This window comes from Lithobates pipiens, unplaced genomic scaffold (assembly GCF_037356315.1).
Source record: "Lithobates pipiens isolate NorthernLeopardFrog02 unplaced genomic scaffold, aLitPip1_a1.2 Scaffold_25, whole genome shotgun sequence".
NCBI classification, from domain to species: domain Eukaryota; kingdom Metazoa; phylum Chordata; class Amphibia; order Anura; family Ranidae; genus Lithobates; species Lithobates pipiens.
The window spans coordinates 143685479-143709411 of record NW_027507787.1 but is presented as its reverse complement, the minus strand read 5'-3'; the positions used below and the strand labels follow the sequence as shown (position 1 = coordinate 143709411).

General features: G+C 45.1%; 1 protein-coding gene across 2 annotated transcripts in view; it reads left to right on the top strand.

Annotated features, from left to right (window-relative positions):
* Positions 1-23933, top strand: part of PRXL2A (peroxiredoxin like 2A) — an 89506-nt gene that overhangs the window by 16855 nt on the left and 48718 nt on the right. The window lies entirely within an intron of this gene.

Here is a 23933-nt window from a genome sequence, read left to right as displayed (position 1 = left end):
CATGTTGGGCCTCTGTATGTGGCCAGGCAGTGTAAAAGTCTCACATATGTGGTATCACCATACTCTGGAGTAATAGCAGAATGTGTTTTGGGGTGTAATTTGTGGTATGCATATGCTGTGTGTGAGAAATAACCTGATAATATGACAATTGTGTGGGAAAAAAAATAAAAATAAAATAACTTGATTTTGCAAAGAATTGTGGGAAAGAAATGACAACTTCAAAAACCTCGCCATGCCTCTTTCTAAATACCTTGGAATGTCTACTTTCCAAAAAGGGGTCATTTGGGGGGGTATTTGTACTTTCCTTGCATGTTAGACCCCTTTCACACCACACCGCCCATTGCATCGACTGTAAAACGTCGCTATTTTTAGCGGCATTTTTGCGGCGCATGTCGGACGCTAGCGGGGCGCTTTTACCCCGCTAAAGGCTTATATATATATATATATATATATATATATATATATATATATATATATATATATATATATATATATATATATATACAGAATTCTTTTTTTTATATATATATATATATATATATATATATATATATACAGTGTATGTATGTGTGTGTGTATAGAGACCCTAGAGAATAAAATGGTGGTTGTTGCAATATTTTATGTCACAATGTATTTGTGCAGTGGTCGTTCAAATGCAATTTTTAGGGAAAACTAACCAGTAAAGTTAGCCCAATTTTTTTTTTTTTTGTATAATGTGAAAGATTTTATGCCACGAGATTCGTGATCTTTTTATTCCCTGCCAGTCCTAATCAAAGGAGCCTGGCAGAATATTGTTGGCTAAACAGTGGCTGCATTCTGTCAGATGCAGCTGCTGTTTGGGTATTTTGACAGCCAGCGGGTACAGCTGTCAAAATACAATAGCTGCAGCATACGATTCATCCATCCACGCTATAAATTAGTTTTTCATTCACCTACATGTGCATGGCCAGCTTCAGGCAACTTGTCAAATTTTATTGAGTTAGGATATTAGGTGGGTGTCCTAGCTACTTCCATCCCAACTCTGCTTGGAACTGGATTTTGCCAAATACTAGTAAATTCAGCTATACATGAATCTCAATTTGTCTGTTTCTGCAGGAACCGGACAAATTTCGATCTAATGTGTGGGCTCCCTGGCTGTACACGAGTCTATTGTTTGACTTCTGTACAACCAGCCTGTCGGGTTTTACCCAAATGATTAGTCCCGCCGGCTATAGCTGAAGCTGGGAACCCTAATTGTGTTCTGCATGCAGGAAAGGCTCCCCGACAGCAAAGCACAATAATGTTGCAGGAGGAATTCCCCCATCAACACAATCAGCGTTGTCCACTTGTGGCGAAGGAAAGAAAATCGCATATTCAGTTTGTTGGGGAATAATTGAACATCTGGAGAGTGGGAAGAACATATAAACTCTGCAGTAATAACGTTATAAATATTTTTAAAGACATGCACAATTTGCATTTTCTTATCCATCTGGAGTTCAGTCTGTTGTTACCCATATCATATCGTTGCCCATATCATATAGTTGCCCATATCATACACAAGGATGTCCTAGCTACATCCTATGAGCCGGAGTAGAAGCAGCATGTTGTGATGCCGGCCTGAACACCAGATTCCAACAGGCCTATTTCTGGTGTGGTGGACATTTGAGTAACATGTCCAGAGAGCTTCCCTATATGTGGTCAGATTGCAGTGAACACGGACTACAACCATCAATATATATCCCTATAAAAGTGAAACGACTATCCCCAGTCATCAGGCATTTCTAGGTAAAATGGACTAAAGACACTGAGACACGTAGGATGGAGGTCAACTCTAGAAAATGAGAAGAACACGTGCCCGCATCTCTGTTCTAAAAATATAGCAAAAGAAAAAAAAAGAACTAACATGATTCCTGAAACTCTGCACCTGGTGGCTTTATAGACAATACAGCTGTAGGTAAAAAACATACAGTAATACCTCGGTTTGCGAGTAACGCGGTATATGAGCGGTTTGAAAGATGACTTTTTTATTTTGACTTTATATATGTGCAGTACAATCCATGTAGTAAAGCTGCTGATGTATGCAGTACTACATGTGGCCAATGGTCAGGGGGTGTCTGGTGGCCCCCAGCGCTTCATGGAGAACTCGGAGACTCTCAGCTGGATGGGGCAGGCGTAACGTGCGGAGCGCCCCGAAAGTGTCAACAGTTTCCAAGTGTCTCAGAATTCTCAATGAAGCGCTGGGAGCCACCAGCCCCCCCCCCCTCAAACCTCTGGCCATATACAGCGCTACATACACCAGTGCCCCCGCACCTCTGGCCACATACAGCACTGCATATACAGCACTGCATACACCAGCCCCCCCCCGCACCTCTGGCCACATACAGCACTGCATACACCAGCCTCCCCCCCCCCCCCCCCCCCCGCACCTCTGGCCACATACAGACTGCATACACTAGCCTCCTTGCACCTCTGGCCATATACAGGACTGCATACACCAGCCTCCCCCCCCCCCCCCCCCCCGCACCTCTGGCCACATACAGCACTGCATACACCAGCCCCCCCCGCACCTCTGGCCACATACAGCACTGCATACACCAGCCCCCCCCCCCGCACCTCTGGCCACATACAGCACTGCATACACCAGCCCCCCCGCACCTCTGGCCACATACAGCACTGCAAACACCAGCCCCCCCCCGCACCTCTGGCCACATACAGCACTGCATACACCAGCCCCCCCCCCGCACCTCTGGCCACATACAGCACTGCATACACCAGCCCCCCCGCACCTCTGGCCACATACAGCACTGCAAACACCAGCCCCCCGCACCTCTGGCCACATACAGCACTGCATACACCAGCCCCCCCCCCCCCGCACCTCTGGCCACATACAGCACTGCATACACCAGCCCCCCCGCACCTCTGGCCACATACAGCACTGCATACACCAGCCCCCCGCACCTCTGGCCACATACAGGACTGCATACACCAGCCTCCCTGCCCCTCTGGTCTGGCCATATACAGCACTGCATACACCAGCCCCCCCGCACCTCTGGCCACATACAGCACTGCAAACACCAGCCCCCACGCACCTCTGGCCACATACAGCACTGCATAGACCAGCCCCCCGCACCTCTGGCCATATACAGTACTGCATACACTAGCGCCCCCGCACCCAAAAGTGTCAACAGTTCCCAAGTGTCTCCGAATTCTCAATGAAGCGCTGGGAGCCACCAGCACCTCTGGCCACATACAGTACTGCATACACCAGTGCCCCCGAACCTCTGGCCATATACAGCACGGCATACACCAGCCCCCCCGCACCTCTGGCCACATACAGCACGGCATACACCAGCCCCCCCGCACCTCTGGCCACATACAGCACGGCATACACCAGCCCCCCCCCCCCCCCCGCGCCTCTGGCCACATACAGGCCTGCATACACCAGCCTCCCTGCACCTCTGGCCACAATACAGCACTGTATACACCAGCCCCCCCGCACCTCTGGCCACATACAGGACTGCATACACCAGCCTCCCTGCACCTCTGGCCACATACAGCACTGCATACACCAGCCCCGCCGCACCTCTGGCCACATACAGCACTGCATACACCAGCCCCGCCGCACCTCTGGCCACATACAGCACTGCATACACCAGCCCCCGCACCTCTGGCCACATACAGTACTGCATACACCAGCCCCCCGCACCTCTGGCCACATACAGTACTGCATACACCAGCCCCCCCGCACCTCTGGCCACTTACAGTACTGCACACACCACTGCTGGTCTTATCCTCATGGAGGAGGAGAGCGGGAGTCAGGACAGCTGCCCAAGTTACCTTTAAAGTGGAGCTCCACCCTAAAGTGGAACTTCTGCTCATTGGAACCCCCCCCCCCCCTCCGGCGCCACAATTGGCACCTTTCAGGGGGGAGGGGGGTGCAGATACCTGTACAGTACAGGTATCTGTACCCACTTCCGGCATAGATATCCGCAGAATCTGCGGATATTTACGCCACTCCCTGCGGGTCCCCCGCTGTCTGCTGGGAAACGCACGGATCCCAGAGACAGCGGGGACCATCCTTATTACGCAGCGTGACTCGTGCATGCGCAGTAGGGAACTGGGAAATGAAGCCGCAAGGCTCCACTTCCTGATTCCCACACCCAAGATGGCGGCGGCAGCACCCGAGAGATGATCGAGAGATCGGCTTCGGGTGCCGACATCGCGGGCGATAAGTGTCCTTATTTTAAAAGTCAGCAGCTGCAGTATTTGTAGCTGCTGGCTTTTAAAAAAAAAAACGGCGGAACTCCCGCTTTAATGTTAACTGTCAGGTGATTGGTTGCTTGGACGCAGGGCAGGCCTAGCAAAGTTAGCTTTTCTTCTCCCTTCCACCGACATTCAGCTGATGCAGGAGGAAAATCCAGGGGAGCGGTTCCAGTAAATGCCCCCTCCACTGCGTCGTCTCCTGTCCTTGTTCCAATTTTCTGCTGCCCGGGCCCCGTGGCTCCCCTTTCACCAAAGCAACAACTAAACAAGGCTCCTAAAAAAATAAATAATAATAATAATAATAATAATAAAAATAATAATAATAAATAGTATTGTAAACAAAAATAAAATTCCAAAAATAAATAAATAATAAAAATAAACTACAGATACTGTTCTCTGCCCTATGGACACATCCACTCCCCTACTAACACTTTACACTGCTCTACTGACTGACCATTTTTACGGTAGGTTAAACAGGAGGTCCAGCCCCCTCACAGAAAAAAATTATGTGTTTGTAGCCGCTGACGTTTAATATTAGGACACATACCTGTCCTAGATATCAGCAATGTCGGCACACCAGCCAATGTTTCCACCTGGTTCCCCACTGCGCATGCACGAAACACGCTGGGCTTTGTGAATGGCCAGGCAGCGGAGGAAGGAGTGGGGGGGGGGGGGAATTTCTGGGGGTTTTCTCGTCACAGCCAGGTCTCCCGGAAATGGGGATGGGTACCTGTCAAAACCCCCCTCCCCGTGTGGGATAAACGGGGCCCTGCAGGTAGTCCCATTAATGTCGATAGGGATGCTGCTCCCAATTTGGCATCTGTGCGAGTGCACAGCCCCGAGTGCACACAGTCAGTGTTCAAGGCCGTGTACCCACATGCCCACAGATGTCAAATCTGTGCAGCCACTGCGTTCCAGTTGACATCAATGGGGCTAGCTGTGTGAAGATGCCCAGAACACCTGTCCATTCCCATGTGGGTAAATGGACATCTTTGCCAGCATACCAAGGATTCTTGTTTGGAATCTTCTGTGTCTGCTGAGCTGTACATATTAGTGCATACCAGAAAAGGACAAGAGTGCGAAAGCCAAGCATGTTGTTGGTTGTGTACACTGACATCAGTGATAACGGTGATAAGCTTCCACAGAACACAAGCATATTGTTATGCCAGGCTCCTTTGTGACCAAAGAAATAACATTTGCATATCTATGAATGTAACTTTATTTTCAGTTTGAGTTATTTGTCAGCATGCAAAACTTGTTCACAGATGTTCTCACAGACGTTTGTATTATCTTGTGAACTAGGGATGAGCTCAGGCATGTTCGCATGGAACACGTGCAGAGACCGCCAGGAAGTCAGCACAGCGCTGCGCTAATCACAGGCAGTGAGACATTGCCCTGATCTTTGCAGCCACGCATCGGGGGCAATGTCTCACTGCCTGTGATTAGCGCAGCGATGCGCCGACTTCCTGGCAGGCTCTGCACGTGTTCCATGCGAACACGCCTGAGCTCATCCCTATTGTGAACCAGAAGTCTAAAGCCCCATACACACTATTAGATTATCTGCTGAGTTTTTCCTTCAGATTTACCAAAACCGTGTAGTAGAAGGGCCTGCCTGATTGCATACACATTGAAACTCCTAAGGTTTGTCCTCATATTATATGGTTTTGGTAAATCTGAAGGAAAAATCAGCAGATAATCTGATAGTGTGTATGGGGCTTAAAGTCCCTTTTATACATAGGGTCCAACCAGGTCCACCTGTCACTTTTTTTAGCGGCGATTTACCATCGGATTTGTGGCGCTATTCAGCCACTAGCGGGGCGGTTTTACCCCCTGCTAGCGGCCGAGAAAGGGTAAAAAGCCACTGCAAAGCACCTCTACAGAGGCGCTTTGCTGGCGGTATAGCAGCGCTGCCCCATTGATTTCAACAGACAGGAGCGGTATCTACACCACTCCAAAGAAGCTGCTAGCAGGACTTTGTTTACCTTCCTGCCAGAGCACCGCTCCAGTGTGAAAGCCCTTGGGGCTTTCACACTGGAGACACAGCAGCGGCTGTTTCAGGGCACTTTGCAGGCACTATTTTTAGCGCAATAGTGCCTGAAAATGACCCAGTGTGAAAGGGGTCTAAAGCCCCTTTCACACTGGGGTGTTTTTCAGGCTCTACAGCGCTAAAAATAGCGCCTGAAAAAATCTGGCCCCTTTCACTCCAGTGTGAAAGCCGGAGGGCTTTCACACTGGAGCGGTGCGCTAGCAGGACGGTGAAAAAAGTCTTTGGAGCGATGAAGGAGCGGTGTATTCACCGCTCCTACCCATTGAAATCAATAGGGCAGCGCAGCCATACCGCCCGCAAAGCGGCACATTGCGGGCGGTTTAAACCCTTTTTCGCCCGCTAGCAGAGGTTAAAAACGCCCTGCTAGTGGCCGCATACTGTTGCTAAAACGGCGGTAAAGTAGCGCCGCTTTACCGCCAACGCCGTTCCCGTCCCAGTGTGAAAGGGGCCTAACAGGCCAGGTTTGTAAGATAACTGAAATACATCACAGGTGATATCATTTGCTGCTCAGTGATTGCAGTATTCTAGTCTTCATCTCCCCAAGGTAATACATAAAACCTGGCCTGTTAGTGGGCCCTGAGGACAGGGTTGATGACCACTGCCTTAAAGTATTCAAACCCCTTGCAATTTTCCACATTTTGTCATGTTACAACCAAAAACGTAAATGTATTTTATTGGGATTTTATGTAATAGACCAACATAAAGCGGCACATAATTGAGAAGTGGAAAGAAAATGATAAATGTTTTAAACATTTTTTTACAAATAAATATCTGAAAAGTGTGGTGTCTAGTGGAACCAATTGGCTTCAGAAGTCACCTAATTAGTAAATAGAGTCCACCTGTGTGTAATTTAATCTCAGTATAAATACAGCTGTTCTGTGAATCCCTCAGAGCTTTGTTAGAGAACCTTAGTGAACAAACAGCATCATGAAGGCCAAAGAACACACCAGACAGGTCAGGGATAAAGTTGTAGAGAAAAATAAAAATTCCCAAGCTGTGAACATCTCATGGAGCACTGTTCAATCCATCATCTGAAAATGGAAAGAGTATGGCACAACTGCAAACCTACCTACTACGTGGCCGTTCGCCTAAACTGACAGGCCGAGCAAGAAGAGCATTAATCAGAGAAGTAGCCAAGAGGCCCATGGTAACTCTGGAAGAGCTGCAGAGATCCACAGCTCAGGTGGGAGAATCTGTCCACAGGACAACTATTAATCGTGGGCTCCAAGTCTGGCCTTTATGGAAGAGTGGCAAGTAGAAAGCCATTGTTGAAAGAAAGCCATAAGCAGTCCTGTTTGCAGTTTGCGAGAAGCCATGTGGAGGACACAGCAAACGTGGAAGAAGGTGCTCTGGTCAGATGAGACCAAAATTTAACTTTGTGGCCTAAAAGCAAAACGCTATGAGTGGCATAAAACTAAAACTGCAAATCACCCCGAACACGCCATCCCCACCATGAAACATGGTGGTGGCAGCATAATATTGTGGGGATGCTTTTCTTCAGCTGGTCAGAGTTGATGGGAAGATAGATGGAGCTAAATACAGGGCAATCTTAGACAAAACCCTGTCAGAGTTTGCAAAAGACTTGAGACTGGGGTAGAGGTTCACCTTCCAGTAGGACAAGGGCTCTAAACGTGCAGCCAGAGCTTCAATGGAATGTTTTAGATCAGTGATGGCAAGCCTTGGCACCCCAGATGTTTTGGAACTACATTTCCCAACAACATCCGGGGTGCCAAGGTTCACAATCATTGGTTTAGATCAAAGCATATTCATTCGTTAGAATGGCCCAGTCAAAACCCAGACCTAAATCCAATTGAGAATCTAAGCCAAAATTTGAAAATTGCTGTTCAGACACTCTCCATCCAATCTGACAGAGCTTGAGCAATTTTGCAAAACAGAATGGGAAAAAAGTTCACTCTCTAGTAGGGCTGGGGAAAAAATCGTTTTAAATCTTGAATCGAGTTGCGAGCTCAAATCGATTCAAAATGTAAGCAAATCTATTTTTTTTGTTTCCACCAGGACCGGCGCTGACACCGCGCCGGTCCTGAGGTGCTGCTGGCAGGAGTATTTTAGGTGAGCCCGTGGCTTCGGCCTAGTCCACGAGGTCGGACGCCGTGGACTAGGCCGAAGCCACGGCCTCGCCTAAAAACTCCTGGCCGCAGCTCCACAGGACCGACGCGGTGTCCATCAAAAAAATAAAAATAAATTAGAATAGTGAATCTAGTGTGTTTTTTTTTTTTTTTTAGATAATCGCCTAGCTCTACTCTCTAGATGTGAAAAGCTGGTAGAGACATCCCCAAAAAGACTTTCAGCTGTAATTGCATTGAAAGGAGGTTCTACAAAGTATTGACTCAGGGGGGGACTGAATACAAATGTACACCACACTTTTCACATATTTATTTGTAAAAAATGTTGAAAACCATTTATCATTGTCCTTCCACTTCAGAATTATGTGCCACTTTGTGTTGGTCTATCACATACAATCCCAATAAAATAAATTTACGCTTTTGGTTGTAACATGACAAAATGTGGAAAATGTCAAGGGGTTTGAATACTTTTTCAAGGCACTGTATACTAAAGCCGCGTACACACGGGCGGACTGTATGGCCTGCTTAGTCCGTCACACAATCCGACGGACAGTCCGTCCTACTTTCGAATGAACGGACTTGACCACACACGGATAGCCAAACAGTCCGTCGAAAGCTTGCGCGATGACGTGTACAGCACGTGCGACGGGACTAGAAATAGGAAGTCGAATACACAGCAATGCAACCTTCCGCCGTGTAAATCCTTTCTGAGCATGCGCCATTCTTAGTCCGTCGAACTAGCCTACTAACGAGCGGATTGTCCGCTGAAACCAAAGTATGACGGACAGAATTTCGAAAAATCCGAAATACTTAGTACGCCAGACTGCACGCTGAAAAAGTCCGCTGAAGCCCACACATGAGCGGACTGTCCGCTGAAATGTGTTTCGACGGACTAAGTAGGCCATACAGTCCGCCCGTGTGTACGCGGCTTTAGGCTTCATTCACACGGCCATAAAAACCGCATATAGAGTTGTTGTTTTTTCATTACAAATCTGAACACAGTTGCATTGTTTTCAATGGAGTCATTCACACAGGTGTGTAAACCTGAGCTGCTTTCAGATCCATAACAGAGCCCAAAAATCTGCATCTAAGAACATGCCCTTTTATGCGCTTTCGCATATAAACGCACGTATACACGTTTGTAAGTGCATAAAGTAAGTCTAAACAAAGGGGAAAATTAATTCTCAAACACATCTATACAAAAGTATTTTACTAATCATTATGCAGGAAATTTCATCCGAGAAAACACATTTAATAACATCAGTGACTTTTTACGACCATGTAAATGAAGCCTAGGCTCACACTATTGGCTGGGGGGGGTCTGTTTTTTTTTCAATCTTCTTACATCTTTGCATACAGTTTTTTTGGTTGTTTTGGATAGAGTAAGGGGGGGTGGGGGGGGTTTATGACCCCTGCCAGTTTTGTTTTTTTGCCACCCGGGTCATCTTCACTTCCTGTCCCTTAGCCAAAACAGGAAGTGAAAGGAAATCCCTCCAAAGGACAACACAATCTTCTTTTACTTTGACTTTCAGTGATAACAGTAAACAGGAAAAATAGTCGAGAAGAAACATTTAGGAGATATGGGACTTTATAGGTGCAAAGCATTGAAACAACAATATGTAAAAAATATATACACATTTTCTTAATTTATTTTGTATATATATTTTTACATGAAACAAAGGTGCATTAAAAAGGCCCACAATACCCCACTCAGCGCCTATTTCAGCAGACCCAAAATTTCCAAAGATTAATAATAGTAAAAATATATGACCTATCGAATTAATCAAAGTAATCGCAAAGGTCTATAGAGCAGCAGCCGTTTAAAATTAAAACAATCGTAAAACAAGTAGTACACAAATAAAAATCAGTCCAAGTCCTGCTAATATCAGTACTAAAACAGCGCTAAAAGTGATGTCCAAAATAGCAGCATATACATAAAATCATTAAGCTGTGCAGAAAGGGTGACAATGGTGGTTTGATCAGCGTTGTAAGGTGATAGTGGTGTTCGTCATAAGTGCTGTAAATACTCCATCCACCAGGATTGCACCAGTATTTCACCACGTGTAGCTCGTATCCCCTCAGGGGGTTAAACTCACCAGACAAATCTGAAACAAGCGCCTTTAAGGGAATAGTCCCTCTCTTGTCTACCATAATTCCATTATCATCCACCAGGGTCCAACTGCCATAAGTGCTTCCAAAAACGTCATAGAATACAAAAAGATTTGCACATAGCGTAATTCTATTTTATTTGGTTAATGGTCACACAAGCATAAAGCCCCTATAATAATCTGTGTACATTTAATAAAGAAGAAAAAGCATATGAACAACAGTGTGTTCTGTCACCGTATTATATGGACGCCAGGAACTTTCCCCATGTGTTTCCCTGCTGACACTGTGTCACTTCCTGGGTCTGGTTAGCGGTGGAACGCAGCTGTCACTTCCGGGGAACGTTGTGTAAGCCACACCCTGACGCGTTTTGTCACTTCCGACTTCGACAGAGGGCGCCCTAGACGGGATGTTGGTGCTATATCTTATGTACCGTATTTATCGGCGTATAACACGCACTTTTTTTTTTAAATCGGGGAAATCGTGGGTGTGTGTTATACGTCGATCCACTGCCGTTTGTGAGCCTCTCGGCTGCTCTCACAGTTCCGCTGAAAGCGTCCGAGATCGGTCGAAAGCTATCGAACGCCGCCGAGATACACAGGACATCTGGCTCTGTATCTCGGCGGCACCATTTTTAAACGGCAAAGCTTCACTGACAAGGCTGCAAATGACGCTGACAAGGCTGCAATGACAAGGCTGCAAATGACACTGACAAGGCTGCAAATGACACTGACAAGGCTGCAAATTACATTGACAAGGCTACAATGATGGGCATTTAAATGTAAGTTTTTTTTTCCTTAAAATTCCCTCCTAAACTTGGGGTGCGTGTTATACACCTGCGTGTGTTATATGCCGATAAATACGGTAAATCCTAATACTGATTTCTGACCAAATAATTTACCAAGAAAAATATTCGGTTGACTAGATAGAAAGTGAATCACCCTAACGGGGGCACAGACGACAATAAAAACCTGACTGACGTTCTAATCCCTCTCCACTCTCCACTATTTAAAACGAAAGCCGACATTGCATTTAGGGCCGGGTCTGTTCAGGGACAAAGGTCCGGAATGACTTGCATTTTGAACTTTCATCCCTGAATGGACAGGGTAGAGCTGGGCGATTTTCTAAAAAAAAAAAAAAAAAAAAAAAAAGAGGGGTGATTCACGATTCAAATAGATTTTTTTTTTTTTGATGGACACCGTGCCGGTCCTGTGGAGCTGCGGGCAGGAGTTTTCAGGCGAGGCCGCAGCTTCGGCCTAGTCTGCGGTGTCCCGCCTTGCAGACTAGGCCAAAGCCGCCGCCGCGCCTAAAAACTCCTGCCCGCAGCCCCTCAGGACCGGCGCAGTGTTAGCGCTGGTCCTGGTGAAAAAAAATTAAAAATCTAAAAAATCTATTTGCTCAAATGTTGAATCTATTTGACCTCTCAACTCGATTCAAGATTTAAAATCGATTTATTTATTTTTTCCCACAGCCCTAGGACAGGGCCCTATATGCTGGTACCACTTGACCCAGTGTATGGCCCGAACCAACCGCATCCTGCTACAGACCATGACAGAATGCCTGCAACAGGGGTGGACGCTGCACCTGTCTGTGATGAGTACACTGCAGCTGGATGGCCCCATATACAAGGGGACTAAGTTACCTATCCTCTGAAATGCAATCTGTGGTTGATCGCTTTTCAGGGTGTAGCTAAGTAGCAGCTGCCAGGCATTCAGGAGGTAATCCATCTGCCTCCTGAATGCCTTTTTTTTATTTATTTTTGCTAAATGGCAATTTTCAATGAAGCCAATGTGCTGTAATGGTTGCGGTTAGGCCCCAAGGACTTGAATGGGCATGCTACATTCAATTAGACACCACATAAAGTGTGTGAACGGCCCCCTTCGGCTATATTGTAGACCTTAGGGTTCGTGCCTTTGTTATAGGAGGGGTAAATCTTCTCAAAGTGTTTGTAGATATTAGATAGTTGTCTCAGTTTACTCTTTCCTGGGTTTCAGGATGTGTTGGAATATTTCAGAAGTAGCCTATGGTTTCTTTGAGGTAAGTGCCTCCAATATACATAATCTTGTGTAACACAAATCTGTGTGAGTAGAAGAAGCTGCTTTGGCCTTCAGATTATTGGCTGTCATCCAACCACCATCTGAAGTCTACCATGGGCAGACACAACATAACATCAGGAAAGTTTTTTTTTGTTTTTGTCAGTTGTGTGCCCGGCCATTTGTGTTGTAGCCGAAGCATGTTGCTGAAATGATGATTTGTTATGTGAGACTTTCCCACACATTATTGGCTGCAACAAGAATGTCCGCATTCTAACAAAGACGTTAATTCATTGGAATGCTCTGGTGACCTGTATTACGGTGACAGGCTCATTGCCAGGCCCCTAGAGTTTTGTAGGAATTCATAAGAATGTTTCCTTTTTAACCACTTCCATACCAGGCCTATTCTGGCACTTCTCTCCTACATGTAAAAATCATCATTTTTTTCTACTAGAAAATTACTCAGAACTCAGGTGCACAGAATCGCGGGCTGAAAACAAGGATATCTGAATGATGCCTAAATTCATATGACGTCTTTGGGCGGGAAGTGGTTAAACAAATGGCACACTTTTTCACGCACTTCCTGCCCAGGCCAATTTTCACCTTTTAACGCTGTTACACTTTGACAATTGCACAGTCATGCAACACTGTGCCCGTATAAAATTTTTGAGACAGAGCTTTCTTTTGGTGGTATTCAATCACTACCGGGTTTTTTTATTTTTTGGTAAACAAATGAAAAAAAGACAAACATTTTAGAAAAATGTCTTTCTTAGTTTCTGTTATACAATTTTGCAAACAAGTAATTTTTCTTCTTCACTGAAGTGTGCTGATGAGGCTGCACTGATGGGCACTGATGGGCGCTGATTGGCACTGATAGGGCTGCACTGATGATCATCAGAGTTCTGATTATCAGTGTAAACAAAGCACTGACACCCTTGCCGGTTATCGGCTCTCCTTTCCTAACACAGACACAGCGCGTGAGGAAAGAACTTCTGATAATCGGCAAGTCTGTTTAGATGTGATCAGCTGTGATTGGACACAGATTATCTTATGGTGAGGAGGCACTGTTATTGGTCATTTACCCCTATCTGTGATCAGCTGTGTCCAAGGGGCACAGTGCTGGTAGAGCACACCCGAGGGCAGGATTCTGGGAGGGCATCCATGGGCTCCCTCCCAGAACTGGAGGACGGCGCTATAACCACCTTTTCGTCTATAGTGTGGTCGGCAAGTGGTTAATTAAAGTGCCACTAAATGATATCCTTATTCTCATAAAATAATTCATACACTGCTCAAAGTGGAACATTAGTCAGAAAATTAAAGAGGAGCTCCAGTCTGTAAAGAAAACAAAAAACAAAAAAGAGGGAACAGAAATCTAATAGATCGCCTCGCCGATTGGCAATCTTACTTGGAAGTGGGAGTGGGTACCTGTCAAAACCAGGTACTCACTGACCCCCCCCCCCCCCCACCCCAAAAAAATAAATAAAAAATTGGCAGTGGAGGGTGCAGACAAGTGGAGCTTTTCCTTTTGGGTGCAGCTACGCTTTAAGTTCTGCTAGATCACTCCAGGCTGGCATCTTTTGCAGGTGTAAAACTTTACAAGTGCCTATACTGTTTAAAATCCAGTAATACACTGTCTCACCCCAGCACATGCTCAATTGCTCTCTATTCTCTGCACTGTGCCTAATATCAGTCGCTAGAGGCCGATCTGCTGACAGCTTTAACCACTTTCAGACCGGACCAATTTGCTGGTCAAAGACCAGACCACTTTTTGCGATTCGGCACTGCGTCGCTTTAACTGACAATTGCGCGGTCGTGCGACGTGGCTCCCAAACAAAATTGACGTCCTTTTTTTCCCACAAATAGAGCTTTCTTTTGGTGGTATTTGATCACCCCTGCGGTTTTTATTTTTTGCGCTATAAACAAAAATAGAGCGACAATTTTGAAAAAAACGCATTATTTTTTACTTTTTGTTATAATAAATATCCCCCAAAAATATATAAAAAAATCATTTTTTCCCTCAGTTTAGGCCGATACGTATTCTTCTACATATTTTTGGTAAAAAAAATCGCAATAAGCGATTATTGATTGGTTTGCGCAAAAGTTATAGCATTTACAAAATAGGGATAGTTTTATAGCATTTTTATTAATAATTTTTTATTTTTTTTACTAGTAATGGCGGCGATCTGCGATTTTTATTGTAACTGTGACATTATGGCGGACACATCGGACATTTTTGACACATTTTTGGGACCATTGTCATTTATACAGTAATCACTGCTATATAAATGCAGTGATTCCTGTGTAAATGACACTGGCAGTGAAAGGGTTAACCAGTGGGTGGCAGTGTAGGGGTTAAGTGTTCCTAGGGGAGTGTTACTAACTGTGGGGGGGTTGGGCTTTCATTTAGTGTACACTGATCTCTGCTCCAATCACATGGAGCAGAGATCAGTGTCACTAGTTGCTAGGCAGAATAGACAAATGTTGTTTACACAGCATTTGCTCTATTCGGCCGCTCCGTGAGACGATCGCGGGGATGCCCGCGGCGATCGAGTCCGCGGGTCCCACGACCGGACTCACGGGGGTCCCGACCAGCGCGGGAGCGTGCCGCCGGCGGCGCGCTCCCGATGGCAGGGCGGCATTGAATATTGGACGTACCTGTACGCCAATATGCCTGCCTGTGCCATTCTGTCGACGTACATCGTCGTGCGCTGGTCGGGAAGTGGTTAAAGAGGAAGTAAACCCTGATGAGTTTACATCCTCTTTGTTTCCCTGCAAAGGCAAAGCATAATGGGCTACAATGCTTCGCATAGTAACCCATTATGTGTTACTTACCTGACACAGGAGCAAGCGATGTCCCCCAATTTCCTTCGCTGGCTGGAAGCGTCCATCTTCCTACCGGGGTCACGGACTCCGGCTCTGTGACTGGTCGGAGTCACGTGACGTGACGTCACGCATGCGCGCAGCAGCCGCCAGCCATGGCATGTCCTTTAATGAAAACGCCATGCCGTGACCCTTCTAAAGTGCTCATGCACCGAATACATTGACACATGCGCAGAAGGAATCCTTGTACGGGGAATTGTAAATATCTCCTAAACCATGTAGGTTTAGGAAATATTTACAGCACCTACAGCATTTATAGCACCTTAATCTAGGATTACCTTAGGTGAAAGTGTGCTGTAAGGGTTTACAACCACTTTAAGATTTACTGTTGCTGAAGGGGGAGGAAATCATCAGGAATGACACAGACTGTGCTGAGGGAACACAGATTAGGCAGGAAAAAAAGAAAAGCATAAGTGACAGGACAAACCTGCTGGCAGGGAGACACAAAAGAGTCCGACAGCCCACAGATAATTTGATGGGTGGAAAGAAAGAAAGAGAAAATTGCTCAATTCCCCATCAGTGTTGATGGGGGAATTCCTCCTGCAGCGCTTGTCACGTACCTTCTAGTAGCGAGCCCGGATTGCGGAGAGAGGCCTCCCTTACGACTCCCACTACCGGTTTCCTGGCAATGTAACAGGGAACACAGGAGTAAGGAGGGGTACAGGTGTCTGGCAGGATCAACAGATGGGTAGGATGGGTAGGTGAAGTTCAGTGGAGCAGGTAATCACAGTGAATGGATCAGCAGGTAGTTTATAGCAGATAACACAGTTCAATGGAGCAGGTAACTTGATGATAAGCAGTGCAGGGAAGCAGGCAACTTGTAGCAGATGAACAGTGCAATATACACAAGTACTTGCAGCAGATAAACAGTTCAATATGAGCAGGCACTTGCAGCAGGTGAACAGTTCAATAAGACAGGTGACTTGAAGCAGATGAACAGCGCAATATGACAAGTGACTTGAAGCAGACAACAGCGCAATATAAGCAGGTACTTGCAGCAGATAAGCAGTTCAATATAAGCAGGCACTTACAGCAGGTGAACAGTTCAATACAAGCAGGTTACTTGCAGCAGATGACACAGTTCAGTATAAGCAGGTTCACCTTTAGCAGACAGATGGTCAAAGCAAGCCGGATTGGATATCAGACAGGAACGAAGTACAAGGGAACAGGCAGGAGAATCGTCACAACAAGCCGGGGTCGGGTGCAGGCGGATAGCAGATGGGTCACAGGCAGGCCGGGTCAAACAGGAACAAACAATACGGATCAGGTCTCACAGGTATAACGCTGTAGAGCAGACAGCAAAGACTATTGGCAAGAGGCTAGTTTAAATAGGCCGTTTGGCGCCAACACGGACGCACGCGACCGCGCACGTGCACGCGCACCTGTGTACGAACGTAAGGGCGTTCGTACGATCGTGCGTACCCGCGACGATCGTAAATCAGAAGACCTGGAGGACAATCTCTTCATGCGATTTTCATGACAGCGCTATTGTGTAATGCCAGCGGGGAGCCTTCCTGACTCTCAGAACACAATGATTACTGCTAGCGGCTATAGCACATGATCACATGTAGAAAAATCTGACTGGCTGGTTTTACCCAAGTTGATCAGTAGATCGTGATCTGCCAGAACAGCAAACTCGCCAAAATCTCCAACCATGTCACACTCCGGTGACTCTCCAGCAGTAGTAATTGCAGATTTTGACGACTTGGCTCTTTTCCCAGAACACCAGCAGCGTATACACTACTGTACACAATATAATGAGGGGACATTGTTAGTCCGCCTGCTAGTAACCAACAACATGGCAGCAACATCTTCTTTTTTTTTTTTTTTTACTTTTTAGCCGGTGTTCTATCAAAACAGCCAACTGGTCATGTACCATTGTTTATATGCTACTGGTGTTCTGTCAAAACAGCCAAGTCATCAAAATCAGCAGTTACTGCTGTTGGAGAGTCAACGGAAGTGACGTGGTTGGAGAGTCAACGGAAGTGACGTGGTTGGAGAGTCAACGGAAGTGACGTGGTTGGAGAGTCAACGGAAGTGACGTGGTTGGAGAGTCAACGGAAGTGACGTGGTTGGAGAGTCAACGGAAGTGACGTGGTTGGAGAGTCAACGGAAGTGACGTGGTTGGAGATTTTGATGTGCTGTTTTGGCAGAACACTGGCCGCATTTTATTCCATGTATGACCAGCTTTACTTACAAGGATAGTGTCTTATCTTATCTCCCTGATATTCTCTCCTTTCTTCCTCAAAGCAACCTGTGAACATCAGCACAGTAAAGCTTCTGTCAGCCTTCCTCTCTAGCTAAGCCAAGACATAGATACAATCAAGACTGGAAATGTTAATTGAAAAAGGTGACATATAGCTTTTGAGGCCAAGGAGAGGGGGAGGTTTTCTAATAAGGAAGTAACTTTTCTAGGCTTCAACATAATGGCGGCCTTTAGCAAGCAGGAACAGGAGCAATGCTGGAGGCAATTTCCAGTAAGCACAATTTTTTTTGGTAACATAATTATTAACGTGGAATGTTTGTCCTTTTGCTAAAGAACATTAATTTATCTCAAAACGTTATGGGTAAAGTTCCTTTTATGGTTCTGTAATCAGTTTTTCTCTAAATCACTTCTTACTGCATTTTTCTGCCTCCTTGGAACATCCTCCATAAGTTCTCCAACCTCTCCCTTTCCATTCACTTTGGTTTGTGTGAAGCAAGCTGTACACATTAGTTGCGGTCATGTACGCTGCTGTATGTACACCATAAATCACATAGTCCATCTCAGGAGTGAGCTGACACACCATCAGAGGCTGGGCTGCCTGAACCTGGAAGAGGACCAAGATAGGACTGAGGTTCCATGGCGGCACAGCTCCACCCCATTCAGTTGATTGGGTTGCGTTTGGCGGCAGTCCTGCCTACCAAATGTGAGTTAACATGGCCAGTGGTGGCACCAGACATTTAGATCTGGAGGTCGCACCATTCTCCTCAACCCTGTAACCAAATGTGAGACCGTGGTCCCCTTTATGTGTAGAAGATGGGTGCTCCTTCTATGTCACTATAAAGAGGGCGCCCAATCACTGTCATCTTTTGAGCCGTCATTTTATTTATATGGCTTTGCATGTAAAGATAGCTATACTGTATATAAATCAAATATCTGTTGGTGCATGTGAAATTATTTTTGTTTCTTTGCTAATTACTTTGAGCTTGAGGAAAGACAAATGTGCTCTGATGCAAGCCATGTTTATATCAGTATAAATAAGGCAGATTGCGCTTAACCTCTAAGGCGTGTTCTTCTGTTAAAATGCATGTAGATGGAAATTATTTGGCAGCTGATATGGCATCATCATTGTTTGCTTTGTTCCTCAGCATAACCTTGTTCTTCAGAAATAGAAATAACTTTATTATTGGCAATAAGGAGAGGCAGAAACTTGGCCAAAAGGAGAGGCAAAAACTTGGCAAAAAAGAGGCAGAATATACATTATTTGTACATGTATTTTTTTTTTTCTGTCACCTTTATTTTCTTAGCTACAATAATTTGTCAAGCCAGATCTCCTAATTTGCTTGTTCGTTCCCGGACAGTGAATAAGGCCCCTTTCACACAAATATTTTGGGTCCACATGTCTGTTTTACAGGCATACCGGACCATCCATAGCTCTCTACTGAGCAACGGATGTCAGCGGACTCCGATGACAGCCATTGGCATCCGATCCAATCCAGGCCGCCAAAAAAAGACGGATGGGAATTCCCCATCTGTGTGGTGGATTAGATGACAGTCACATGTCCGTTTCCATCTGGCTGTCATCCAGTTTTATCAGCCGTAGAGAGTAGAGCAGGCTGTGTCTGTGTCCGCTTTGCATAGCGGAGTGAACATAGACCAGTCATCCGCCTGCACAGCGGGGATCAGCAGAGAGATCCCCTGCTGAGTAGGCGTACACACTGAACAGAGTTCGTCCTGTGTGAAAGGGGTCTCAGGAAGTACCGAATCCATTGGATCACCATAACAGCCAGAGAGATGGTATTTTCAGGAAAGAGATTAGCAATGGCAGCCTTCATATTCCCTCTGTACGTTTCCTTTATAGCCCAACTAAACTCTCTCCATTATATTTTGCCCCCCAGGATACTTCTATAACAGGGTTAAGCAACCTCGGCCCTCCAGCTGTGCTGAAACTACAAGTCCCATGAGACATTCCAAGACCCTGTCAATCACAGGCATGACTCCTAGAGGCAGAGACATGATGGGATTTGTAGTTTCACCACAGCTGGATTGCCGAGGTTGCCTTCCCTTGTTTTAGAGCATAGTTTTCTATATCCCAAAACGTACCCATTCTGGAATGGGCATACGTAAAAAAAATTTAAATAAATAATCAACAAAAGTTGAATTGGGTCTTAGTGACACTAAACTTTGGTTTAAAAGCAAATTCTATTCAAGTATGTATTATTAATCTAAGCCTGCACCTCTTGGGTAAACTGCTAGTTTAGGGAAAAACAAAGTACTTTTACTTACCTGATCCTCTTCTTCCTCAGCTGACGCCTGCACCCCCCCACCCCTCCCCACCCCCATGCTCTGCCAGCGGACTATTCCTTGGTGTCCTCACATACAATTCATGGCTTTTAACCAGCCATTGGCCTTGATGACATCAAGACCTTAGACCTCTGGAGCATGGTGGAGAACATACTGCGGCGATCAGTCTAGGATGAGTAAAACCAGTGTCACGTTAAGAAACGTCACCAGTGAAATCTCCTATATTAGTACTTGAGCAGGCTTATTTTTGAATAAAAATTAGAAAATGTTTACTTATTTATGAACATTGAGTATTGATAGGACTGGACACAGGTTTCTCTATAAAAGCAGAAGAAAAGGAACAGCAGGGATGTCTGTTTACACTCGGCCGCTCATAGAGCAGAGCGGGGCTGTTTATGTCTGCTCTTTTTGACCTGTCCAGCTCTGCTCCAATCAGGAGGGGATCAGCTCACAGGCCCCCGCTGATCTGAATGTAAGGCGCTCGTGTGAAAGGCCTAAAGAATCCAAAAATTGTATGCTGAGGTCAGTAGAAAATAAAAATCTCTTTAAAATAAACAACACACTTACATTGAAGTTAGCATGAAACAGCATAGATGGGGAACATCTGAGACCAAGCAGCTGTGATCAGTGTGAGGCTGTAGGCATCACTGGGGATGACAGGGCACCAGCCAACTCAAGGTAAGGATAATAGCGGCAGCTGGAAAAAGTGAAGGAGGCAATCTACTGTATATCAAATGGGAACAACCTTGCTTCGCTGCAACAGCACTCATCACCATCTTGCAGAGCTGTTCTAACATTTTTACTCAGGTAGGTTTACACATCCAGTTATGTAACTCCAGTTAATAGCAGCCCTAGGAAGGTGCTCCAACTCGTACCAACCTCATGTGTATGGCATTATGGTCATTTATTTAAAGGGATAGGAGGCCCTATAAGCATTTCAAGCAAACATGGGAGAAAGATGGGGCTGCCATTTTAGTACTTTTCAGGGGAGATTTATCAAAACTGGTACAGCTGTGCATGGTAGCCAATCAGCTTCTAGGTTCTAGGTTTTATTGTCAAAACTTAATTGAACATGCTAAAGTTAGAAGCTGATTGGTTACCCTGCAGATTCTATGCGCACCAGTTTTAGTAAATTCCCCCCTTCAAATCACTTACCCAGAACTACCATGGAGATTAAAAGGTCAGAAAATCAAAATGCAATACTTGTGCCACACTTTAAAGCCATTGGATCAGCACGGCTACCAGGGCACTAAACAGTGGCACTCTCCATATTTTCCAAACACTTTTTTTCTTTTCAGTCAGGGAATTCTTTTTCATCAGATGAACTCAAGGAGCCAGTTGGATGAGTTGGACAATGTTAAATCAGCAGGTCCAGTAGATGTCCTCCCACTATATATTGTACTTCCACTGATATTGCTGATGATGGGAGAGCTTCCACCTCCATACACCTCATCTTTCATGTCACCCACTCATATCATGTGGACACCATTTTGATTTGTACTTGTCAGCTGGAAAGCCATAAAGTAGGCCAGGGCAGGTGCTGTGTGAGTTTGCCAATTAGCAAACGTCAGTCTTGTTACAATGACAGAACTGAATCAAAAAGGCCAAGTTCTGGCTGAACTTTTGTCCTCTTGAATGAACAGATTGATGCGTACAATATATACCCTAATTCGTTTCCTTCACTTAAAAAAGCGTCCACGTTAAATTCTAGAATATACTTAAAAAATAATCCACTTTAGCCTTTTTGTAATCAAATGATGCTTGTGCGTTTTTCCCAACATACACAGAGTGTGAACCTAACCTTATACAGTCAGGTCCATAAATATTGGGACATTGATACAATTCTAATATTTTTGGCTCTAGTCACCAACACAATGGATTTGAAATGAAACAGACAAGATGTGCTTAAACTGCAGACTTTCAGCTTTAATTTAAGGGTATTTATATCCAAATCAGGTGAACAGTGTATGAATTACAACAGTTTGTACATGTGCCTCCCACTTTTTAAGGGACCAAAAGCAATGGGACAGATTAACAATCATCCGTCAAACTTTCATTTTTTAATACTTGGTTGCAAATCCTTTGCAGTCAATTACAGCCTGAAGTGTGGAACGCATAGACATTACCAAACGCTGGGTTTCATCCCTGGTGATGCTCTGCCAGGCCTCTACTGCAACTGTCTTCAGTTCCTGCTTGTTCTTGGGGCATTTTCCCTTTAGTTTTGTCTTCAGCAAGTGAAAGTCTTGCTCGATCGGATTCAGGTCAGGTGATTGGCTTGGCCATTGCATAACATTCTACTTCTTTCACTTAAAAAACTCTTTGGTTGCTTTTACAGTATGCTTCGGGTCATTGTCCATCTGCACTGTGATGCACCATCCAGTGAGTTCTGAAGCATTTTGCTGAATATGAGCAGATGATATTGCCCAAAACACTTCAGAATTCATCCTGCTGCTTTTGTCAGCAGCCACATCATCAATAAATACAAGAGAACCAGTTCCATTGGCAGCTATACATGCCCATGCCATGACACTACCACCACCACGCTTCACTGATGAGGTGGTATGCTTTGGATCATGAGCAGTTCCTTTCCTTCTCCATACTCTTCACTTCCCATAACTCTGGTACAAGTTGATCTTGGTCTCATCTGTCCATAGGATGTTGTTCCAGAACTGTGAAGGCTTTTTTTAGAAATTGTTTGGCAAACTCTAATCTGGCCTTCCTGTTTGAGGCTCACCAATGGTTTACATGTTGTGAACCCTCTGTATTCATTCTGGTGAAGTCTTCTCTTGATTTTTGACTTTGACACACATACACCTACCTCCTGGAGAATGTTCTTGATCTGGCCAACTGTTGTGAAGGGTGTTTTCTTCACCAGGGAAAGAATTCTTCGGTCATCCACCACAGTTGTTTTCCGTGGTCTTCTGGGTTTTTTGATGTTGCTGAGCTCCCCGGTGCGTTCTTTCTTTTTAAGGATGTTCCAAACAGTTAATTTGGCCACACCTAATGTTTTTGCTATCTCTCTGATGGGTTTGTTTTGTTTTTTCAGCCTAATGATGGTTTGCTTCACTGATAGTGACAGCTCTTTGGATCTCATATTGAGAGTTGACAGTAACCGATTCCAAATGCAAATAGCACACTTGAAATGAACTCTGGACCTTTTATGTAAATGGGATAATGAAGGAATAACACACACCTGGCCATGGAGCAGCTGAGCAGCAAATTGTCCCATTACTTTTGGTCCCTTTAAAAAGTGGGAGGCACATATACAAACTGTTGTAATTCCTACACCGTTCACCTGATTTGTAAATTTCCCTCAAATTTAAAGCTGAAAGTCTGCAGTTCGTTTCATTTCAAATCCATTGTGGTGGTGGATAGAGTCAAAAAGATTAGAACTATGTTGATGTCCCAATATTTATGGACCTGACTGTAGTTTCCTCTAAGGCTGACCAAGACTTGAACAACAATGTGTGACTTCTATTTTGTTTACTGACAGGAAATAGGTAGGGGTAATTGATTTTTAAACACATCTGCTATCTGTTAAATCTTGAGGTTTAGATTGAGAATAAACCCAGATGGTCTTTTTTGTTTGTATGACGTTTTCTTTCTATTTATACTCCTTAGACTGTCAGACATGCTTTAATAACAAGCAACGCTTACTAATTCTTAAAGTGGACCTTCAGTCTCCTTTTATAGATTGCATAACCCTCAACACCTCCTCCTCTTGGTTACACATTTGGAAAGTCTTCATCGGGTACTTGCTCCCACTTTTTTACTCCTTGCCTAGGTGATGATGATTTGCTCGGTGACACATGATGGAGACCATTAGTCAGCCACAGTCTGATGTGGTCTAGAAGCCCAACCTTGTAAATGTCATGGAGTTCATGCATGGAAAAAGAAAGGTACTGCAGAAGATCAACACTGAGGGTGGGTTCTCATCTGCTGTGCAAGTCACATGCGATGTCTGTGCCATGCGAATTCAGCGATACAGATTGTACGGCTGAATTTGCATCGCATTCACACCAAAATGGTGCTGG